Below are 7894 nucleotides of genomic sequence, written 5' to 3' on the forward strand. Positions count from 1 at the left end.
GGTCAAATTTCGGCACTTAGATTCGTTTAAACCAAAACATTTGCTACTCTGTTGCATTTCCACACACAATGCGATAACGTTTAATAATTAAAACCGCTTTAGCAGGAAATGCGGTTGACATATTGCATCTTGGGGTAATCTTTATGCATCTTTATCTATATGTCGAGGGTTTAATTAAAAATCGCATGCCATTTTTTCTGTTTCAATGGTAGAAACATCTTACAAACTTTTTAGTCTTAAACATGTTTTTCGAAAGTGTGATTTGAAAATTTCCTTAGGCTATAGCCTTAGGTTTTTTTGGGAAATTTGTCAACATTTATAATTTTATGTATCTTATTGTGAATTTGTTGAAATAAGTTTCTTTTCATTCAAATAATGCTTTAGATAAAAAAATAATTAAAAAAAAAAATACAAAAGTAAAAAAATTCTAAAAATTTGAAAATTTCCTATAGCTATAGCCTTAGCTTTTTTTTTGGGAAATTTAGCAAAATTTATAAATTGACTAGCTTACCCAGCAGACCTAGCTTTGCCATTAAACATGCGTTTTGTAATTAAAGCAAACATTTTGAGTGTTCAATCTTGATTCGTTTGTTATTATTAGAGTGGCAATTAGAGCATATCGTTGAATAATTGAAAATTCTTAAATTATTGCCAGTCTTAATGCAAATGATATTCCCAATCAAAGCAAATTTTCTTCACTTTTTGTGGCTCTTCTTCTTCTTTTCTGCTACTTCTGGAGGCATTTATGGCTTTCCTTGACGATTGGGATTTAATACCAAGTCCTTCCGTGTAAGGCGCCGATTCCAGAATTACCACCGAGCCGCAAATCACTAAAAAAAAATAATATGAGATAGTGAGTAGTAATAAAAACTGCGAGCAACTCCTGAGTCACTTGGCTTCTTGTACGTATCAAAACGAAGGACATATTGCACCATGCTCTGGGCCCTTCCCACGATGACCGGCGCATGCATTCGCTGAAAAGAAGCAGCAATTGTTGATCCGACGTGTGATCTATTTTTATACAATCGCCAAAACCTTTCTGGGCTAGTTCATGTATCGCCGAATACACCTTTGAGGAAAAAAATGATATTAGCTTGTGAGTAGTAATTAAAACTGCGAGCAACTGCTGAGCCGTTTGAGATTGTTGTAGGCAGCAAAACGAAGGACTTATTGCACCATGTTCAGGACCCTTCCCACGATGACCGACGCATGCATTCGCTGAAAAGAAGCATCAATTGTTGATCCGACATGTGACCTATTTTTATACAATCGCCAAAAGCTTTCTGGGCTAGTTCATGTATCGCCGAATACACCTTTGAGGAAAAAAATGATATTAGCTTGTGAGTAGTAATTAAAACTGCGAGCAACTGCTGAGCCGTTTGAGATTGTTGTAGGCAGCAAAACGAAGGACTTATTGCACCATGTTCAGGACCCTTCCCACGATGACCGACGCATGCATTCGCTGAAAAGAAGCATCAATTGTTGATCCGACATGTGACCTATTTTTATACAATCGCCAAAAGCTTTCTGGGCTAGTTCATGTATCGCCGAATATACCTTTGAAAGAAAAAAGTTTACATGAGCAACTGTATCGTAATTAAAACTGCGAGCAACTCCTGAGCCGTTTGAGATTCTTGTAGGCAGCAAAACGAAGGACTTATTGCACCATGTTCATGATGCGCAGGACCATCACTACACAACATTTTTTAAATTATTCCTTTTCTTGCTTTTTACTTACTTATGTATCACTCACTTTACATTTTATTGAATGAAATTACACAAATAAATCGTCATGTGTACCTACTTTGATTGATTTATTCGTTAGAGCTTGTTTGTTTCAGTAGTGTTCAACATTATTCGTGTTGAAAAAATGGCTATGCCTACTTGATAACCCCCGTAGGAAAAACAGAAAAGAACCCATAATATTGGCCAGAGGACACCTAGTGAAACGAAAAGTAGCGGTAAACCTATTCTCATATCTAACGAACGGTCAGCGAAAATTTCATACAAATCGGTTCAGCCGTTTAAGGGGAGTTTGCACACTAACACCGCGACACGAGAATTTTATATATATGTATGTATATATATTAACTTGCTTCAATAATATCGGTATAAATAACGCGTTTAGCCATCGTGTTAGATAAATATAGCCCACTACATACAGGTGTTTGATCTGTTTCGGAAGCTATGTCGGAATCGTAGTTATGATTACCTGAGTATTGATGATACGGTGTCGCAAACGCGACAATTGCTAAGCATATAGTGACGCGGTCACAGGGTGTGGGAACTTTATCAAAACACCTTTGTAAGGTTCCATAGCTGTAAAGTGCGTTAAGTTTATTTATAGCATCGATTGAAGATTTTGTGTTTTAGTAATTATATTTTTGTACAAGGAAATAAAGTTTTACATTAAAATGCCAAGAGAGTAATGTCAGGTAATACTTTGACAGACTTAGAATATTATTTCACAAAGGCAGAATAATAATTTGCTTGATGGCTACACTGTAAATTTTTGTACTAAATTTTCAACAAACAATACCTTTTCAGATTTCATTTTTCAAAGCCTCACTCGTGCCGTTTTGGAAGGTGATAATTTAACTATCCAGCAGAAAATAAAAACGCATCACGGCAAAAAAGTTTCACCAGAATGAAGCAGATCAATATGTTGCTGCAATCAAGATTGATTCACTGCGATTCAATTACGAACCGTATCTTCAATCACACTCGATCGATCCGGCGGACAGTGATAGGCGAGTGCCACATTTAGTGCTCCGGTGGCATCATTTTAATGAAGCGCTCCAGCTGCATCGAAACAATCGAATGTTGGACGGATCGTAAAAACCCGGCACACGGCAAATATCGGTTGGTGGTGAGGATGAAAAGCGCTTTTTTTTTCTCTCAAAGTATTTGCTGCAACAAACTCATCCCATCGCAGGCGGTTGCAACTAACCTTTCATACCATACCTTTTTGATGCAAATAGGTATTTGTTTATTTTTATTTTATTTTATATTTACCTATCTGCTTTGTTTAACGGCTCTCTTTTTTGTCCCCAAGCTGGTCTCTCTCTCTCTCTCTCTCTCTCTCTCTCTCTCTCTTACTCTCTTACTCTTCCTCCTGTGTGCATGGAATGCAAACCGGTGCAGTGTGTTATGAATATGATTAAACATAACGCAACTTCTCCGGAACGCAATATGGAGCGACAAATGATGGCACAAAAGAAGAAACAAACAAACAAATAAAAAAACACACACACACAAACACTCCAAAAACATTGTGCATTGAAAGTTACTTTCATTTGAAAACAATATTTGGCCTTTCGGTCAAACATGGTCGGTTGGTACGGTGGTGTACGAATGCCGTACAGTTGGAATTGTACAGACGCACCGGCACCGACCAGCTGGCAAATGAAGAAAACAACGACAACAAAAGTGGGGGGAAAAAAATCAAAAATAAATAAAAGTAAAAATGTCACCCAATGGCGAGTAGCCGGAGCGTGAAAATGAGATCAACGATGGGGTTACCCGTGGGGTTTGCGAAATGGAAGGAATGCATGTGGAACGGGAGGTTCAGGAAAAACTGAAACCAACCACCACGCCACGCTTGACCACCCCGAAATGGGAAATGCATTCGCAAATAAACACACGAATTCCCCACGAAAATGCAACGGATCTAGCAACAACAAAAAACCAAAACAAAAAAAAATGGAAAACCATTTCCACGCGCCCCCCTCAAAACCGAGTGCACCGAAACAAAGGTCCCCGTGCGCACTGTTGCACTGCCATGTAGTGTGAGTGTTTGTGACCGTTTTTTGTTTTATTTTTCCCTGTGTTAGTTATACTGGACGGAGAAATTTATTCCTCGGCTGCCGTATGGGGGGGGGTGAAGGATCATGGGGGTTTGGTTGGTTTTGCGCCGGTGGAGAGAAAAAAAAGAAAAACCAACCCCAAAAACCGGAGTCGGAAAACCAAAGCCCGAGCTTCATCATGGTGAACAATTTTGAATATTTTATTGGATTTATTTTCGCTTATACGGTTCGTCTGGCACGTGGCTTCATGCCGTGGACTCGGCAGGCCTCGGGGAGCGTGGAAATTAGAACTGCATCCTGCATGGCGGATCACTAGCACAAGAAGCGTCATGAAAGATGGATGGTGCTAAAGTGTTTTAAAACTTTTCAAATCCACCATGCAGTGTCGGTGGAACGTTTTGCAGGACAGAGCAATACGACCTCATCATGCATTTGTGAACAGGTAGGCTAACCACGTGAGAGTTGGCCCGTTTTGTATGGTTGTAAGGCGGGGATCCAACCTTGCGTGTGTGTGAGTACCGAGCGGGCGACACAGGAAGGAGTTTTCCGTGAGTGTACCGTTTTTTTACCTTTATTGATCTTCACAGGTATGGCGTACGCGAGGCAGGATGAAAAGATTACGACACCACAATTGCCAGGATTATCGCCACCAAAGACCCGCCACCATTCGGCTTGGTGTGGGTACTTGGTTTAAAGGTTATGTGTTTTACGTACCATTTCCTTTAATGTGTACAACGGTCTTTCAAAGTCAGTGTTGCTTAAAGCATCTTTAAGCTATGACCGCCACAAAGCTGCTAGCTTTTCCAATTAACTCCAAAACCATCTGACGGTTGGGGTTTTATTTTTCGTTCCGGAGGCACCGAAGCTTTGGCGCCGAGGCGTTGTTTTGAAGCTCCCTATGCCTATCGCTGGTATTTATCATAACGACGTAATTGCAACGATACCAATCTCTTATCTGTCCGCTTTGGCGGTGGGTAATTTTCCGTAACATAAAGATAATTACTGCCAAACCGATCGCGCGCTGTATGAAGACAAGCGATTGGGAGAAATTAAATTGACAATGAGAACGTTGATAGAATCTCTATTAAGAATGTTAGGAAGTTTGTTTCGAAACACTCGCAAAGGTAGTGTATTGTTTTGGGGAAGTTATTTAGTAGCAAACGAAATTTTACTTAATATATTACCATTTGTAAGAATGCAGTTTTTCTACTGGTAATTTCATGTTAAGGGATAGGGGAAAGCGTTACGCTGATACGTGGTTTAGTGCTCCGGCAAAGAGTTATTTGGAAAATTGTATTACCCGAGAGAATGGATCATGCATTTATTTTGCGTGAGTGGTTTCCCGGTAATGGACCCGCATCGTTGTTTAAAAGCAAATACCATTTCAATAGCATTGATAAGATTTCATTAGTCGTGTTTTGGCGGAACTCATCAAACTCATGCCATACGCCGTGCAAAAGGTATACAATTTTAGCTTTCAATGTTGCATTTCCAATATTGAATTACCAATGGTCTTTTTTGTGCACACAAACCCTTTGCTTACGGTTGAAAAGTGTCTCTTTGCAGCCCATACAGGGTGGTTAATGTTTTATTTTCAAATTTGTGCTATAGAGCATTGCGAGATGATGCTTTATTTATATATTTATTTATTTATTTATTTATTTATTTATTTATTTATTTATTTATTTATTTATTTATTTATTTATTTATTTATTTTTTATTTATTCATTTATTTATTTATTTATTTATTTATTTATTTATTTATTTATTTATTTATTTATTTATTTATTTATTTATTTATTTATAAGCTCTATCAGCAGTCTTTCATCATTTAATAATAAATAATTCACCTTATTTTCTGTACCTTAAAAAACCTTATACTACATACATCAGACACCCTGTTTGTTTCGATACTTGCACAAACCACGTTACATCAGCCTTAAAACTATTGGGATACGATTTGTCTTTCCTAAATGATGGATTGCGAATCCTACCTGTTGCCGAGTGACGAATGAGATGTGGCACAACAATTGGATGAGTCCACCAGTTACAGTTCACCGAAAGGGAAAAACGCAACACCTTTTAACGCTAAATATTTATACGACTTCAATATTATGCTAGTTTTTCCATTACAATGGCATGTAGGAATACATGCCGAAAGAGACTTCAATCTTATGCAATACATCATTTTACTCTTACACTCATGTTAACCGAAGCACCTCTAGTGCTAACTATTGTGATAACATTCTTCAAAAAAGATCTTTTAATTGATGAATTGGTGCTCTAAAGCACGAATGCCTTTTCCATATATTTCCATACAATGCAAATGACTATGTCGAACCTTGTAGCACATTCTACTCTATTAGTTATAATTACGATTCTAATTATAGTTGAATATTTTTTTCTTACAACCAATTTCAATGATACCACGAATACGGCCAAAATATTACCACTTTATAGTTTAATTGTTGTTGCATTTGAGTTTAATTTTACGATAACCACAGCACATATTTACATACAAAGCAAAATGCTACCATTTTCCCGCCCAACAATCGATTCGAGACATATGCAGAGAAGCGAGAGAAGAAAAAAAAACCTCCCTCAGTACCCAAACTATCGTCCCACGAACGATCCTTCTTGGGATGTGATGTGAACGGGAAAGGGAACGCGCTGTTCGCCTATCATAACAATCGCCCGATGCTCGAATGCTCAAGAAAAACAAAGCGCGAAAGCCTTTTCGCTGCAAAACGCCATAATGCTCGGTTTGCACAAGAGAACGATGGAGGACGGGCTGAAGGGAAGCATCGGTTAAGGGTTGCCGAACAGTGTCTCATCCAACCAGCCATTTGTTGTGCTAAAGTCCTCCATTCCACTCTGGTGCCCTGTGGTGGTTTCCGAATGGAGGAGATGCTGATGTGCTGAGTAAAGGAAAACAGAGAGTTTGGAAAATGCACGCCGAGAGCCTTCCAGTATCATCATGCCATGGTGTGGAAAATGAACGATGAGCATGAGCAAATTGTTGAACACGTGAGAATAAATTGTGTGGTGAGAGAGTATGGAGAGCAGCACCAGGATTCACGCGATAGCTCGCAAACTGCTCGAAAACAATGCGAGCAATATTGGTTGTGAAGCTGCGTACATAAATCACACATAAATCGACCAGTATCAATCAGCTCGCCTGCTGGGCAGTAATTAATAAACAACACCGTAAAAATGTATACCACGACCACGGTGCCTTTTTTCGGGGGCTGCTGTTGAAGGTGAAGATGCGGCATCAATATTATATCGCTTGGTTTATGGTTACGATCATTGTGCATAACTTTTTGTATTGGTCAATCATGGTACAGTGTAAGCGAAACCGGTCAATTCGTGATATCATAACGCTGTATGGCGTGTTCGGGTTTTGAAGTTCCGAAAGTTGCAATTGCCTGCCCGATCAGCACCCGGGGACTACGGGAGCAAAATGAAAATCCCCAAATTAATTAACAGAATTCTCATTCCAACCGACCAAAAGTTCCATCTGCCCCTGAGCAATGGTAGCACACGGTGCAGATTGTAATAAGCCGACAAACATCGTTTTTTCTTCTGTTCGTTCGCTTCTCCATCGGTCGACTCATGTTCCCTGTTTTATTTTTGGGCCCCGTCGGTAGCTAAAGGTATTCCCAGTGGGTGGGTATGGTTTTCGGGCAGGTTTTGAAAAACAAATTTTCAATTAAAAATCAACCTATACCGATTGTTCCGTTCATATGTTTGTCCATTTTGCAAAACAAAAGGCACACCAACAAACAACAAAGCACGAAACAACTTCCGCTATGTTGTGTTTCGCTTATAAAACACGTTCAGAGGCATGGGTTGGGTGCATTATTGGCTAATGCACTGTTAGTTCTTTTGCCTGCGGGGACACTCGTTTTACTCATTAGGAAAGGTGTTGCTTTTCTGAAGTAAGTGAAATAACGCAATAATAATTTACATCCATATACACGCCTTTTAAGGTTAGCATCCGTCTGGTCTTTCACCAAAGCTCATCCATTTCGTACCGCTCCTGGTCTCGATACAGCCAGTTTCGCCAGGAAGCTTTTGTCTGTCGG

This window comes from Anopheles funestus, chromosome 2RL (genome assembly GCF_943734845.2).
Source record: "Anopheles funestus chromosome 2RL, idAnoFuneDA-416_04, whole genome shotgun sequence".
In the NCBI taxonomy this organism is placed as follows: Eukaryota; Metazoa; Arthropoda; class Insecta; order Diptera; family Culicidae; genus Anopheles; species Anopheles funestus.